Raw genomic sequence first — 14,827 nt, forward strand, 5'->3', positions numbered from 1 at the left:
TCCCTGGAACACGGCTTCCCCCACTAAAGCAACTGGGACAACTGGGTTGCAACTGGGACAATTTTGCCCCCCAGGGGACATTTGATAATGCCTGGAGAGATTTTTGGTTGTCACAACTGAGAAGCACTACTGGCATCCAGGGGGTAAAATCCAGGGATGCTGCTAAACAGCCTGCAATATACAGGACAGCCCCCCACAACAAAGAATAATCTGGTCCAAAATCAACAAGGGCATTCTCCATCTAAGCAAACTAGAGGAGCAGAAAGATGGACTACACTTTGCAAAGAACAAAGCTCCATACAAATATGAAGTGGAGATAACATTCTGGACTTGGCTTTGAGTTCTTCCAGGCTTGGCTCCAGCTGTAATCTACTGTGTGATCCTGGGCAAGTCACTTAACCACTCTGTCACATTTCCCGACTGTAAAGCAAGAGTGATGTGACATTTTTTAACTGAGTGATTCTGAAACATTCCTATATCTGATGACCTGGGATCCTGGCTAAAATGCAAATTCCTCGGTTTTATTCCCAGGCATTGTGCATTTTTAACAAGCACCCAAGAGGAATCTGTTATAGGTGATTAGCAAATTGCAGTTTGAAACAGCACGAGGAAATCAAAATGTGTGTATCTTTTTTCTAAGCAGGATTTGCCAGTTTGGGGAATGGCATCATCAGCACCCCAGGTGTTAACCCGCAGGCCTCGTCACCTGTGGGAAAACTACAGGGGTTCTCTCAAGGGAGCTTCAACTTCTCTAAGGCTGACAGGGCCAGGGAGCAGGCCAGCCATGAGACAGAAGCTAAGGGGCAGCTGCAACCACAAAAACAGCCCTTCAACCTGGGAGGCTACTCTTGGAACAAAGCTCCAACCACAAACACCCCAGAGGGCATCGGAGAAGGGGTAAGACTCAGGACATCAAGTCATGTGCATTAGCCAAAAAGGAGTGCAATCTTTCTCAGTCACAAAAAGGAACCCACGGCCAAATCCAAACACACACAGCCAAGGTGCTTATTCACTCACGGCAGTAGTCTGGTCCCTTATTGACTCCTCTGTAAAGAGGTCTCTACAACATTCAAGAGGAAACTGGCAGAAGTGAGGTCTCGGGGATAACAGAGAGCCATGCAGGGTTGAACACTCACTGCAGGCACCCACCTCTTTGACCTGTCTTCTAGACCCAAACTGAAAAGCCATCCTCAATTCACTCAGAGCTCTTTCCCCACGCTCTCCCACCTGCTCCAAAAGCTTGAGAAAAAAGTTAATCCAGTCCCTGTGCTGATGAATCAAATAGAGACACACTCATATCCTGCTTCTTCCTTTTTATCTTTAACCTAAACCAAAGCATCCTCATCCCATCCACGGCACCTGCTTAATTACCAAGCAGAGCGACACAGCCAGAGCACACCCTGGTAACAGAAATGGGCACAAGATACATCTCTGGAGCCTTCCCATCAAGCCAATCCCTCACATGAAAGCCCTGATGCAATGCTCTCATTTGGCACTTTACCCTTTCTGCTTCCAAAAAGGACGTGGAGTAACCTACTGCTGCAGATGTCACAGGCTTCCACTATGTATCTTCCCATAAAGGGAAACTGCTGATAGGGTATGGCAGACACACCTTACTCCTTATTCAGTGGAATGTTTCTAAAATGATGCCAGAGCCCCAGTCCAGACCAAATAAATCAGAATCTCTGGCACTAGGTCCCAGACATATTTTTTAAAAGCTCCCCAAGGCATTCTAATGTGCAGCCAGGGGTGGCACTCACTGGGCTAAGGCCTTGCAGTGGGGACTTTGGCCTCCAACTTCAACCCACTAAGCTGAAAGTACAGTGACATTCAGCACCAAAGAGAATTTGGTATAACTATAAAGGGAGACAGAAAAAGCTTCCCCTCTTCAAAAGGATGAATAACACTCTGACATGGATATTTTAAATGGGAGCTGAAGAGCAGAGAACTAGCTTCTTTATTGAGTGCCCAAAACCCCTGGGTTTTGCCTCTTAAATGCTGATTTCATTTCAATCAAGATCTACACTGTACGAGACACTGAAGGAGGGAATAGCAAAGTGTAAAACAAGGCATCTCATCTTACGTGTGTAGAACTTCCAAGGACAAGCTGGGAGCATCAAGCAGTTAACATTAAGGCAGGACCTCCAGGTGCTGTGATAGAGGGGAGGGCAGGGAGCTGGAGGTCAGTCAGCCCAGACTGGGTCCCCGGGAGGCTTCAGGCTCCATCTCCTCTGGGCTTCTAGCCATGCTCAGATATTCTCACAGGTGCTGCAAGGACTCAATTCCCAGACTCTTTCCTGTGTGACTCGCTCCACCCTGCTGGCCAATTGCCAGCCAGCTCTAAAATGCCTAAGTGAGGGGACACAAGGGGCCTCTTGCTGCCCATGAAGTTGCAGCTATATTCATTTCTCTTCCAAATTAACATCCCACTGCTCCGTAATAAAGCTGTCAGCTCTCAACAATGGACCCACGCTAAGAAAGGTGGCCAAGGCTGTTCTGGTAGAGGGCACAGCTGCTTTATGCCAAGGGTGGGAGGCCCAGGGTGGGACCTTTCCCTCCCACAATGACAGCCGGATTTCCTATTACCAGAATGTTCTCAAACGCCCCTCCTTGCCTGGCCATCTTCCTTCACTGTACATTTACCACTTGGCCAATGCAATTGGGGCTGAAATGCAATTAGTCCCTGCTCCAGCCACATTTTTTTCCCACAAAGAATGAATCTGATAGACCCACAGCATCCAGAGGAGAGTGCCACTCTGAATGCTAATTGCCCCCACAAGTTCTGCAGAGGGCACGGGAGATGCTGGCCCGCACAGCATGGGCACTCCAGGATTCAGAAACCCTACCTGGTGTTATCAGCAGCAACTTGATGCAAGGACCGCCCTCCCAGTCTCGACAGCAGTAGCCAGACACCCTCAAATTTCCTCCAGGGTAACATAAGGCTGGCAGCTGGCGTCGCAGTGGTCAGGGGAGAGAGGTGAACAAGGCTGCCTGCAGACAGTGCGCAGCTTTGCTCTGTTCCACTCCACTGAGGGGAAGCGACAGCAGGTGAGGATTTAAAATGCAGCAGATGAGATTTAGGTTAGATTCACAGATGAACTTCCTGACAGAGAGGGAAGCACTGGAAAGGCTGACCCAGTACTTAAATTTCACTGGCAAACCACAAGAGGCTGATTGTACTGTCCGCCAGGAAGCAAGTGAGCAGCAAGGAGGCAGCCTTCTGTGCACAATGGTCAGAAACAGGGACCTCACCCAAGCTGGCCTGCAGCCGCCTCACCACACCATAACTTTTTTGCTTTTTAATATAAGGTAAATAGAAGAGTCCACCAAAATACACTTTTAAATGTGATTATTCTTTGATCTAGGAATCCCAGTTCCAGGAATTTAAGAAAATCGTTCTTTAAAAAGTGAAATATTTTTATGTATTTTAGGAGAAAAGTAGAAGCAATCTAAATGCCTAACTATGGAACAGGGAATAATTAAGAATATTATGGCATGTGTGCACCATAGACTGTTATGTACCAAATAAAAATGTTCTTAAGGAATATGTAATGATCTGGGAAATACACATGATATCGTAAGTGCATAAAGCATATTAAAAAAAAAAAAAAAGCTTATGTGCATTTGAAAAAAGAAGAAAGGGAAATTTACCAAAACGTTAGCAGTAATCACCCCTGGACTTAGAAGTAGACATTTTTTTCTTTCTTGATACTTTCCCAATATTCTAAAATAAGCACATTATTTGAATAATTAGAAAACATCGACATTTAAAGTGGGAAAAAAAAATCAGTCTCATCTCTGACGTACCTCAGCGCCATAAATCTATTTCATCGGCACAGCCATTATTCCCAGAAAGCAAACCGGTGACACTCAATCTCGTACTTGGCAAGACAAACATTCTCGCTTCCAGAATGGCCCTGCGTACCCACTGCAGCCACCAGAAAAACACTGATCAGCATCTCCTTCCAGGAAGCACAGGGTCTTCCCCCTCAAGAATTCATGGGGGTCTCATTCTATGGCCGGACCTTCCTTCACATCCAACTACAATGTGCCTAAGTGAGTCTGAAAGGCAAGGGAGAAATGTGGAATCCTGCAAAGAATTGGGACTTATTGGATTAACCCCGGGAAATACTAAAGTGATCTAGAGTTCACCACTATTTATCAATGTCCACTGCATACCAGGAAAGGGATGGGATGCTTTCACATGCTCTGCAACATGGGAATCATTAGCCCTGTTTTACATATGAGAAAATGGAGGTTACGGAACTCCAGCCAACTTGCCTCAAATCACACAGATGGTTAAGTGGCAGGGCTGGGACTAAATGCTTGTCACTTGACCCCAAGACAAGAAAGGTTTTTCTCCTCAGCAGCCTCCAGCATTCATGTCTTTGGAGAAAACATGATGCAGGCCACACCTCTCTCTCCTAGACTTATACCCCACTCCCAGTGCCCTGAGACAGGCCACTCTGCTGTTTCTTGCCCACTTTCTATCTCCACCACTACCCACAGATGCAAATATAATAGCCCCATGTGGACACCTCAATGATCCCCTGTGGCCGAATTCCCCAACCCACCTCAATGACCCTTAAGGGGATGAGGTTCACTATCAAGGCCCTCTCCAGAGGTGTCTGAGACACGTTGCCTTCAGGCAACATTGCCCTGAACTCACAACATCTCTGAGGCAGGCTGGCCTCTTATCTCCTTTTACAGACAGGAAAACAGATTGGTAAGTAGGTTGACCTGCTCTAAGTCTAAGAAGAAGCAGACCTAGGACTAGAACTCAGGTCCTCTCATATCTGGCCAAGTGGACTTTTTTTTTTTTAATTTATTATTATTATACTTTAAGTTTTAGGGTACATGTGCACGATGTGCAGGTTGGTTACATATGTATACATGTGCCATGCTGGTGCGCTGCACCCACTAACTCATCATCTAGCATTAGGTATATCTCCCAATGCTATCCCTCCCCCCTCCCCTCACCCCACAACAGTCCCCAGAGTGTGATGTTCCCCCTCCTGTGTCCATGTGCTCTCATTGTTCAATTCCCCCCTATGAGTGAGAACATGCTGTGTTTGGTTTTTTGTTCTTGCGATAGTTTACTGAGAATGATGATTTCCAATTTCATCCATGTCCCTACAAAGGACGTGAACTCATCATTTTTTATGGCTGCATAGTATTCCATGGTGTATATGTGCCACATTTTCTTAATCCAGTCTATGATTGTTGGACATTTGGGTTGGTTCCAAGTCTTTGCTATTGTGAATAATGCCACAATAAACATACGTGTGCATGTGTCTTTATAGCAGCATGTTTTGTAATCCTTTAGGTATATACCCAGTAATGGGATGGCTGGGTCAAATGGTATTTCTAGTTCTAGATCCCTGAGGAATCGCCACACTGACTTCCACAATGGTTGAACTAGTTTACAGTCCCACCAACAGTGTAAAAGCTTTCCTATTTCTCCACATCCTCTCCAGCACCTGTTGTTTCCTGACTTTTTAATGATCGCCATTCTAATTGGTGTGAGATGGTATCTCATTGTGGTTTTGATTTGCATTTCTCTGATGGCCAGTGATGATGAGCATTTTTTCATGCGTCTTTTGGCTGCATAAATGTCTTCTTTTGAGAAGGGTCTGTTCATATCTTTTGCCCACTTTTTGATGGGGTTGTTTTTTTCTTGTAAATTTGTTTGAGTTCATTGTAGATTCTGGATATTAGCCCTTTGTCAGATGAGTAGATTGCAAAAATTTTCTCCCATTTTGTAGGTTGCCTGTTCACTCTGATGGTAGTTTCTTTTGCTGTGCAGAAGCACCAAGTGGACTTTCTACCGCAGAAAACCATGCTCAGAACATGGGCTCTGACACCTAAAGACCTGGATTCGAATCTCAGCCCCACTACTTACAAGCTGTGTGCTGTTGGGCCTGATTAACTTAAGTCTCATTTCCCTCAATCATAGGATGAGGAAAACAGTCCCTACCTCAGGCAATTGTTTTGAGGATTAGATCGGACAATGTGTAAAAAAGCCACAGCAGTGCCTGGAACAATCAACTCTATTATCACACAACCCTGAAGAGGAAACAGGACTTTTCAACCTATCTCCCCAATTATGCAAGGCCCAAAAGGCTTAAGTCTGAAAACAGCCACGGAGACTGCACCAATTTAGATGGAACCAGCTTTCTCCCTTGCAAGGACTGCCAGTAAGCTCCACCTACTTTTCTGATCTGACTGAGATGACACTGATGCTCTTTTTTTCCCGCCATAAAGGCTCTTCCCTGCCCACCTTCCTCCAACTTATCCTCAGTGGCACCCCTGAGGTCAGGCTGGATTAGGTCCCACAGAATCCTGGATTAATAGCCCTATTCGGACACTACCACTATTATCAAAAGTGGCTGTTGAGGCTGGGCACGGTGGCTCACACCTGTAATCCCAACCCTTTGGGAGGCCGAGGCGGGCGGATCAATTGAGGTCAGGAGTTCAAAACAAACCTGGCCAACACAGTGAAACCCCGTCTCTACAAAAAATACAAAAATTAGCCGGGCTTGGTGGCAGGCACCTGTAACCCCAGCTACTTGGGAGGCTGAGTCAGGAGAATCACTTGAATCCAGGAGGTGGAATTTGCAGTGAGCCAAATTCACGCCACTGCCCTCCAGCCTGGGTGACACAGCAAGACCCTGTCTCAAAAAAATAAAAAATAAAAAATTGGCTGTTGACTTGCCTGTCTTCCCCACTAGACTGAGAGCTGCTTGAAGGCAGAGATACGCTATATTCACTGTTCATCTTCTGTGTCTATCTATATTAGCTTCCTATTGCTGCTATAACAAATTATCATAAATTTAGGTACTTATAACAACACAAATTTCTCATCCTAAGGTTTCGGAGGTCAGATGTCCAAAATCAGTCTTATTGGACTGAAATCAAAGAGTCAGCAGAGCCGTGCTCCTCAGGAGGCCCTAGGGCAGAATCCATTCCTTGCCTCTTCCAGCTTCTAGAGGCTGCCCACATTCCTTGGCTCAAGGGCACAACGCTCCAACCTCTACTACCCTCCTCATATTTCCTTCCCTTACTCTGATCTTATAAGGACCCTTCTGATTACATGGGCCCACCCAGATAATCCAGAATGATCTTCCCATCCCAAAGTCCTTCCCTTCATCATATCCGAAAGTCCCTTTTCCCATATAAGGTAACATATTCACAGGTTCTGGGTATTAGCACATGGACATCTTTTGGAGGAGCCCATCATCTGGCCCACTCCACTATCATAGCACCTACCACATGGCAGATGCACAGTGACTGTTTGCCTTGTGCAAGAGGCCATGCTCCATGTAGTCCTAAAGCACTAAGAAGTTGAACCTTCTTGGTTGGTTTAGGAGGGACCCAAAGCTTGGATCCCATTGTTCTAGACAAAATGTCCCACAAGGGGCCCTGAAAGTCATTCTTCTCTCTATAACCTACAGCTCCAGGTTTCTTCAGCTAACATGGAAGCAGCCCACATCTCACCTCCACAGCTCCACTCTAGGTAAATGCCTACTAGTTCATTCTCTGAACTCTGAAAGTATGGATAGATGACTCAATCTCAAGAGTCATTCACAATCTACATCTTCCTGGGGCTCACAATTCACATGGCGTCATCACAACATGGACAGAAGCAGGATAAGGGTTCTATCACTGAATAGCATGAGTCAGATTTGATAAATACTGCACATTCTTTAAAATTCTATCAAAATCAAGCCTTAAATTAGCAGGCTACAGCAACAACCTAGCAACCCAACCACATTCATTTCCACTTGAGCCTGGTACCTTCAAATCCCAACAGGAGTCAGACCTAGGAGGAGAAAGGTCCTAGGCTCACTCACCTTATGGAAGGCAGCAGGTGGCTATAAGGGGCAACTGAAGCAGCCCAAGCTGGGATCTGAACCTTCACTCTCCAACCTATCCTCTGTAACCTTGAGCTTGTTAATCAACTTCTCTGAGCTTTCTCAATATATACACATCAGTACAATGAGCCCGTTGATACTGACCAGCTGGTAAAATGCCCAGCAAGTAGTATGTTTTCACTAAGGGTTGGCTCCCTTCTACTTGCCCCTGAAATAATAAAGCTGGCCAGGCAGGTGAATCCATTAGGAGGAAGTGTAAACTGGTATAAATGCACTGTTTCCCTAACATTAACCACACATCGCTCACACCGCCTCTGTAATTTCTGCCACATCTTGTCCAACCTGTACTTCCACTTTTTTCCTTTAAATAGACCACAAGGACTCTAGCTATATCCTAAGCATAACAGCTGCCAAATGATGACTTTGATGTTCTAGTTATATTTTTCTTCAAACACACATGAAAAACATTACATACTCACATAAAAAAAAAAAACTATTAAGAAATATTCACCCCTAGGCCCAGCACGGTGGCTCATGCCTATAATGCCAGCACTTTGGGAGGCCAAGGTGGGCGGATCACCTGAGGTCAGGAGTTTGAGACCAGCCTTGCCAAGATGATGAAACCCCATCTCTACTAAAAAATACAAAAAAATTAGCTGGGCTTGGTGGCAGATGCCTGTAATTCCAGCTACCTGGGAGGCTGAGGCAGGAGAATCGCTTGTACCTGGGAGGCGGAGGTTGCAGTGAGCTGAGATCACGCCATTGCACTCCAGCCTGGGTGACAAGAGTGAAACTCTGTCTCAAAAGAAAGAAAAGAAAAGAAAGATTCACCCCTGGATTACCCCATATCATTGCACACTTTGGGAAACTCTGGTGAAAAGAAAACTTGGGTTCTGGTCCTCACTTAACTAAAAACTATTCTGTATGCCCAGGTCACTTCTCTTCTCTGAGACTCAGTTTTCTCCAGTAAGAAAATAAAAAGAACCAGATGCAGTGGCTGGTGCCTGCAATCCCAGCTTCTCAGGAGACAGGCAGGAGGATCACTTGAGGCCAGGAGTTCTAGACCAGCCTGGGCAACATAGTGAGATCTCACCTCTAAAAAAAGAAAAAAACTTAGCCAAGCATGGTAGCTCACACCTGTAGCCCTATCTTCTTGGGAGGCTGAGTCAGGAGCCCAGGAGTTGGATGCTGCAGTGAGCTATGATCACACCACTGCACTCCAGTCTGGGCAACAGAGCAAGACCTCATCTCTTAAAATTAAAAATTTGAAAAAAAAAGAAAGTAAAAAGGATAGTCTAGATAACCTTTCCATTCCCCTCCAGTTCCAATACTCAGATTTATTATCAAATGACCCAAATAAACAAAAGATTCTAAGCAGGGAAAAAAAAGACAACAAATATTACTCAATATAATTAGAATCAGAGAGAGAGAAAGGATGAGAGAGGGAATGACAAAGAGATATGTACTATCTCTTCCTTCTTCACAAAGGACTTTGACTTTGAGTTTCCCTTCTCTGGGATTTGTGATACCAGCCGTTTTTCATAACAGAGGACACTTACTTTTGTAATGGGACAACCTGGATTTGGATCACAGCTTGGGTGGCTGCTAGTTTTATCACCTTAGGCAAACTAACCTCTGAGTTTCTACAATTATAAAATGGGCAATGCCTCCTTCACAAGGTTGATGGGGGATTAAATGTGAGTAACTTGTATACAGCACATGGAAAGGGCTGGCTATCAGAAATGTTTGTTATTACTACTCTACCTGTACTAATTGGTTGAGTACACATCTGCCTCTCCCACTTAATTCTAAATTCCGAAGAGAGGAATGGCTTGCTCATCTCTTTCCCCTACAGCGCCTAGCACAGTGCTTTACATAAAATAAAGAGCTTCACCTGAATTTGTAGAGAATCAAAGCTTACAGAAAGAATGCCTGTTCCAAGGGAGGAAATTAGATATGCCCAGAGATGTATAAATAACAAGCAAATAGCAAATCTCCCCTGACAAAAACAAATGTCCCCATTTCTAAACAAACAAAACAAAGAGAAAGGGTTTTTCAAAATCCATCAAAATATGGACAGTGGTTGTCTTTGGTGCTTAGTCCTTAATCTCCTCCATCTTCTTTGTAGTATAATATTCTAAATTTCCCACAAAGTGTACATAATAGGAAAAATTATTTAAATTATTGTCAGGACAAATAAGACCGCTTGCCTCTGAGTCCGAAAAGTCAGGGACCTGGAGTCCAGTCTCTGCCATTACATATCTGACTACCTGACTTCAGATGTGTCACTCCAAGTTCCAGTAAAGTGACAGGAACTATGCCCACTCTGACGACACCAGCAGGCTGCTACAGGAGCAGAGTGCACAGCTCCATGCCGTGGAAACTCTTTCTTTGCTAACCAGAGCTCTAGAATCTCTTAAGCACACCTAGAGCCTCACCCGTGGTATCTCACTTTTTATTCCAAACCAGACCTGTATTGCTGTATTGGTGTCACACCTGCATAAATGTTGTTCATGTAATAAAAAGAGAAAATAACCCACAAAGTGACAGCCTTTTTGTAATCTTATAAACATGCTACAAAAGTAATGAGAATGAATTTGGGGCTGTGATCATAACTCCGTTAATGAGCAATGCCCGTGTCTGAAACACCACCAGCTGGGAGCCCTTATTTTCACAGGGCGTTTTTTTTGTTGTTGTTGTTGTTCCTTTTACATTTTTTTTCTAACACATTGAGAACTTCAGACCTCTGTTCACTGGCAGATCATCTGGAACAGAGCAAAACAGCTTACCAGATGCGTCAGAAAGAAAGATGGGACCTTGAAAACTCTGAGCCTAACAGTCAGCTCTAGACCAAACATTTCCCCTGCCTAAACTCAAATCAAACTAGCAACCTCTTTCTTAAAAGGAACTACTAGCTAGGGTGAGTGCAAAAAGGGTTACAATCCCATGCAAGTGACGCTTAAAAGTCACAGACAAGAAGGCACTGTGTCCATCAGCCCCACAGACCCTATGGATGAGGGGGCAGAGAGGGGCACAAAAATAGCAAACTTATTTTACAAATTTATGTTCAGACATAGCCTGGGATATTAGAATAGGTCAGTGGAAGAAAGGCAGCATGCAAACATATTTGTAGGAACTTTAGTTTATTCCTACTTTGGGAGATAGGTCTTCAGATGCATGATTTCCAGTAAGGAGTCAGCTATCCAACAATAACAATTACAATCCCTAACAGCTCAACTTCTTCATTAATGAAATGTGGACAATAATTAAGTTGCATCATAACTTGCTGTGAGAATTCAATGAGATAATATATGAACATACTGAGATCACTGTCTGGTATCTAGTTAGCTATCAATAATATGCAATGCTGCATTACAGTTGAGTATACGTTGTCCTGTTTGAGCATAAGAACAACTGTGTGAGGCAGGTTTTATTATTCTCAAAGGACACTGGCTCAAAGAGATAAAAGGACTCGTCTAGAGTCACGCAGCTAAAATGTGACAGGTATCCAGTTGCACTTAGGACTAATATTCCCTAATCCTGGCTGGACCAGAGAAGGCTGCTTCAGCAGGAGTTTGAGCAGGTGACCTTTCCAGTTCAGCTATGCTGTATGCCTGCGGTCAGAGATTCAGGGTTCTCCAAGGCCTCTTTGAATATCTGGAGGCTGGAAACAGGTTTGATATGGAAGTCAGATGAAACCCTTCTAGGACAGTTGTCTCATCCGAACCTAGGAGCCCAGGTATGGCCTCTGGTAGCAGCACAAAATACATTCTTGACATTCTTATTTTCTACATTTAAAAAACAGACAAAACAAAAAAACCTCTCAGCTAATGATCCAAGGACTCTCTAGCTGCCTTAATTAATGAAAAATAAAAGCTATCAATTGGTAAGTACTGCATTAAATCCTTTACAATCATCTCATACAATTCTCACAATTGTCCTGAGGATGGGGGAGTGGCCTTGTCCCTACTTAACAAACAGGCAAAGAAACTGAGACTCAGAGAAGCTGAAGGACACAAAGCTAATAAGTAGCAGAGACTGAATTTGAGCCCAAGCCTCCAAAGAAATTGCCACACTGCTTCAATTAACCCCTCATTCTCTCTCCCCTCATTCCTGGGTACTCACAGGGTATAGGCCTGGAACACTGGCTTCTTTTCCCTTCACCAGATATAGTACAAACCCTAGGTTGGAACTTTGTGTTTTTGCAAACCAAGACTGCAAGTACTGCCAGGGTCTTTAGTCTATTTCTCCTCCCAATCTTGCCTGAGTCAGAACAAACCATCAGAGCACCCTTCTCTTAGCCTAGGGAGCTTCTCCTGCCACCCATCCCAGGAAAAGGCTCCCTGCCACAGCTGCTACTGAGGAACTCAGTAACCACCATCAACCAAGTGCCTCTTTTAAGAGGGAAGAGAGAAGACAAGCTAAGGAGCTGGTGCAGAGAGACAGGCTGCCCCTTTCCCCTGAGAGCAAGGGGAGTCAGGCCCCAGGACAGAGGCCTCCACTGATGTTGGACTCACCATAGCCTGCTCCATCCAGTGCAGACATTAGGAGCAAGACACATGGGGAATTTCCAAGCTAGCCCTACTCAGTCCTCTGACCTCACAATCCATAGTGACCATGATATCCTCACCCCACCATTCCACAGTCTGATACCTGCCTCACTTTCCCCCTAACCTATAACCTCTGATGCCCTCTCACTCTCAGTGCCCTAGGGACCCCACTACCCACCTACTCTTTCCGGGAATCACTTTGGGTAGTAGCTGCCCCAGGCCATCTTGGCTAGGCCATTATCCACGAATATGCAGCCATGGCCAGCAGGCCAAAAGGTGAGACGTTAGACGGCTGGCTTGAGCAGACTTTTCATAATAGAAAAACCTTGTTCCTAATCAAGGCCATCTTCAAATCCTCAACTCACAGAGTACCAGCAGCTCAGGGCAGGGTTGGAGAAGGTGGCACTCTACAAGCAAGAGCCCTATGTGTTAGGGGAGGGCTGCCATGGAGTGTACACACTGCAAACCCAGGTGGCAGGGCAGGTGGCACTGATTCCCCAACAACCCAGGGTATCAGAGTCAACAGCCTCTTTAAAGCCAAGCCTTCCTTCACTCATTTTCTCCCTGGAAGGCTGGAGTGAGGTAGGGACTGGAGCAGCCCAGCCCATGGAGAGCAGAGCAGAGAGGCAGGCGAACTCAGCAAACCAAGTCACTGAGAAAGGGGATAGAAAATTGGGAGGAGGGGGAGGGAGCACAGCAGCCTGTCTGGGAGCACCTCTCTGATACACAGCCCACACCCAGTGCTAAAATCTGCCTTCCTGCGCTCCTTGCCTCCAGTAAGCCCACCCTACTCCCCACATTTCTTGCCTTTGCCCCTCCCCCCCTTACATAAACTCAGCCGCCTCTTGCACTCCCCAGAATGTCAACTTCCAAGACATGCTCATCTTCCTCATCGCACTTACTCTACAGTCCAGTCCTTCCACCCTTCCGTTAACAGGACTGAAAACTGTATCCTAAGCCAGCAAATAGCTTCCCAGGTCTCTAAGACACAATGCTACCAGGAAGGCTGAGTTTCACAACTCTTCTAAGGCCCTGGCTGGGGTAAAAAATCTCCTCGGGTCTGTCTCTAACCAACCCCCGTCCCTCCCACCTCCCCAGAGCCCAGCCTGGTCCACAGCCCTCCATTTAAGGCTGGGCCCTTCCACTCCCACTCATTAGGGCCCCACCCAGAAATACCCCAGCACACAAACAGGACACCTTGTACAACTATCAGTCTTAGACCCACCCTCTCTCTGACAAGGACAGGAGGGAAACTGAAACTGCCTGAGGGAGGAGCCTCACTCCACCTTCTCTATTTCCCACCTGGACCTTTCTGCTCCCCTCCTGCTGAGGGGCCTGGGAGAGACAAGTCAGGTGACACCTGACAGACACCTCTTCCTCTGCCCACAGCCCCCAGGCCTGAAAATACACCCGAGGGCACTGGCGGAGCACGCAAGGAGGTTTTCAGGCACCATGGCTGGGACAGGGCAACATTTTTCTATTTTTCAGAATGTTTCAGACTCTACCTGCTGAGAGGACTCAGGTCTCCCACACCTGGTCTGGAAGCTGCCTTGAGGAAGGGGATGGGAGTGAGATGCATTTAGGAAGGCAAAGGAGGAGGGGTACAGACGGGTTCTAAAGTAGATTAAAAACTGAGGGATGCACCCTTTCTGCCCTCTGGGAGGAGATGGGGCTGTCCCACCGACAACGAAAGGGGAACCCTTCGGGGGCAGTGCTGGTGCCTTGGGGGGAATGCCCTTATCCTTCTAGGGAAATAGACTGCAATACCTTGGGCTTAAACCTTGCCTTGCCAAAGCCAAAAAAAGAAAGGGGGAGGCCTGCAACCCACCAATCTCATTTTCAGATTTCCTCTCTCCAGCTTAGACACATTAATAATTAACTTGCCTACCTAGGAGCTTGCCGGCGTTGCCATAAAAGATGAGTAATGGCACCGGAGTCCCAGCCCTATGCCCGCGGGCTTCAGGGCTCGGGGCTGGGACAGGCGCCTGGAACAAAGCCTCTGCATTCCTCCGGGAAGGTGTGTCTGAAACCAGAGCTGTCACAGGCGAGAAGCTGACCCCTTACCTCCTCCGTAGCCGGCTCCTGGCAAGTGTGGGTGTAGAGGAAGGGCAGGCGCCCCTGCACACTTGGCGGAACGCTTGGCGGGGTCGCCTTTGCCCACCTCCCGGTCCCCACCCTCTCCACTGCTGGCCAGTTGCTGTCCCCGCAGCCCGCACGCCTGCGGGGCCGTGGGGTCCCCAACCACAGCCGATTTTGGGAAGCGGCGCTGTCTGCTGCTGAGGTAATCCTGTTAACAAGAACGCAGTCTGTACTTGGAGACCCGATTTTTAAAAACAACAACAGCTCCCTTGGCGTCCTTCCCGAGGAGTAACCCAAAGCCGGGCGCCGGCTCAATGAATTCTC

The 14,827-nt window shown here is 46.4% G+C and overlaps 1 protein-coding gene across 24 annotated transcripts in view; it reads right to left on the reverse strand.

Annotated features, from left to right (window-relative positions):
• Nucleotides 1-14,827, reverse strand: part of PLEKHA7 (pleckstrin homology domain containing A7) — a 245,255-nt gene that overhangs the window by 129,647 nt on the left and 100,781 nt on the right. The gene's annotated exons all lie outside the window — the stretch shown is intronic.

Source organism: Pan troglodytes, chromosome 9 (assembly GCF_028858775.2).
Source record: "Pan troglodytes isolate AG18354 chromosome 9, NHGRI_mPanTro3-v2.0_pri, whole genome shotgun sequence".
In the NCBI taxonomy this organism is placed as follows: Eukaryota; Metazoa; Chordata; class Mammalia; order Primates; family Hominidae; genus Pan; species Pan troglodytes.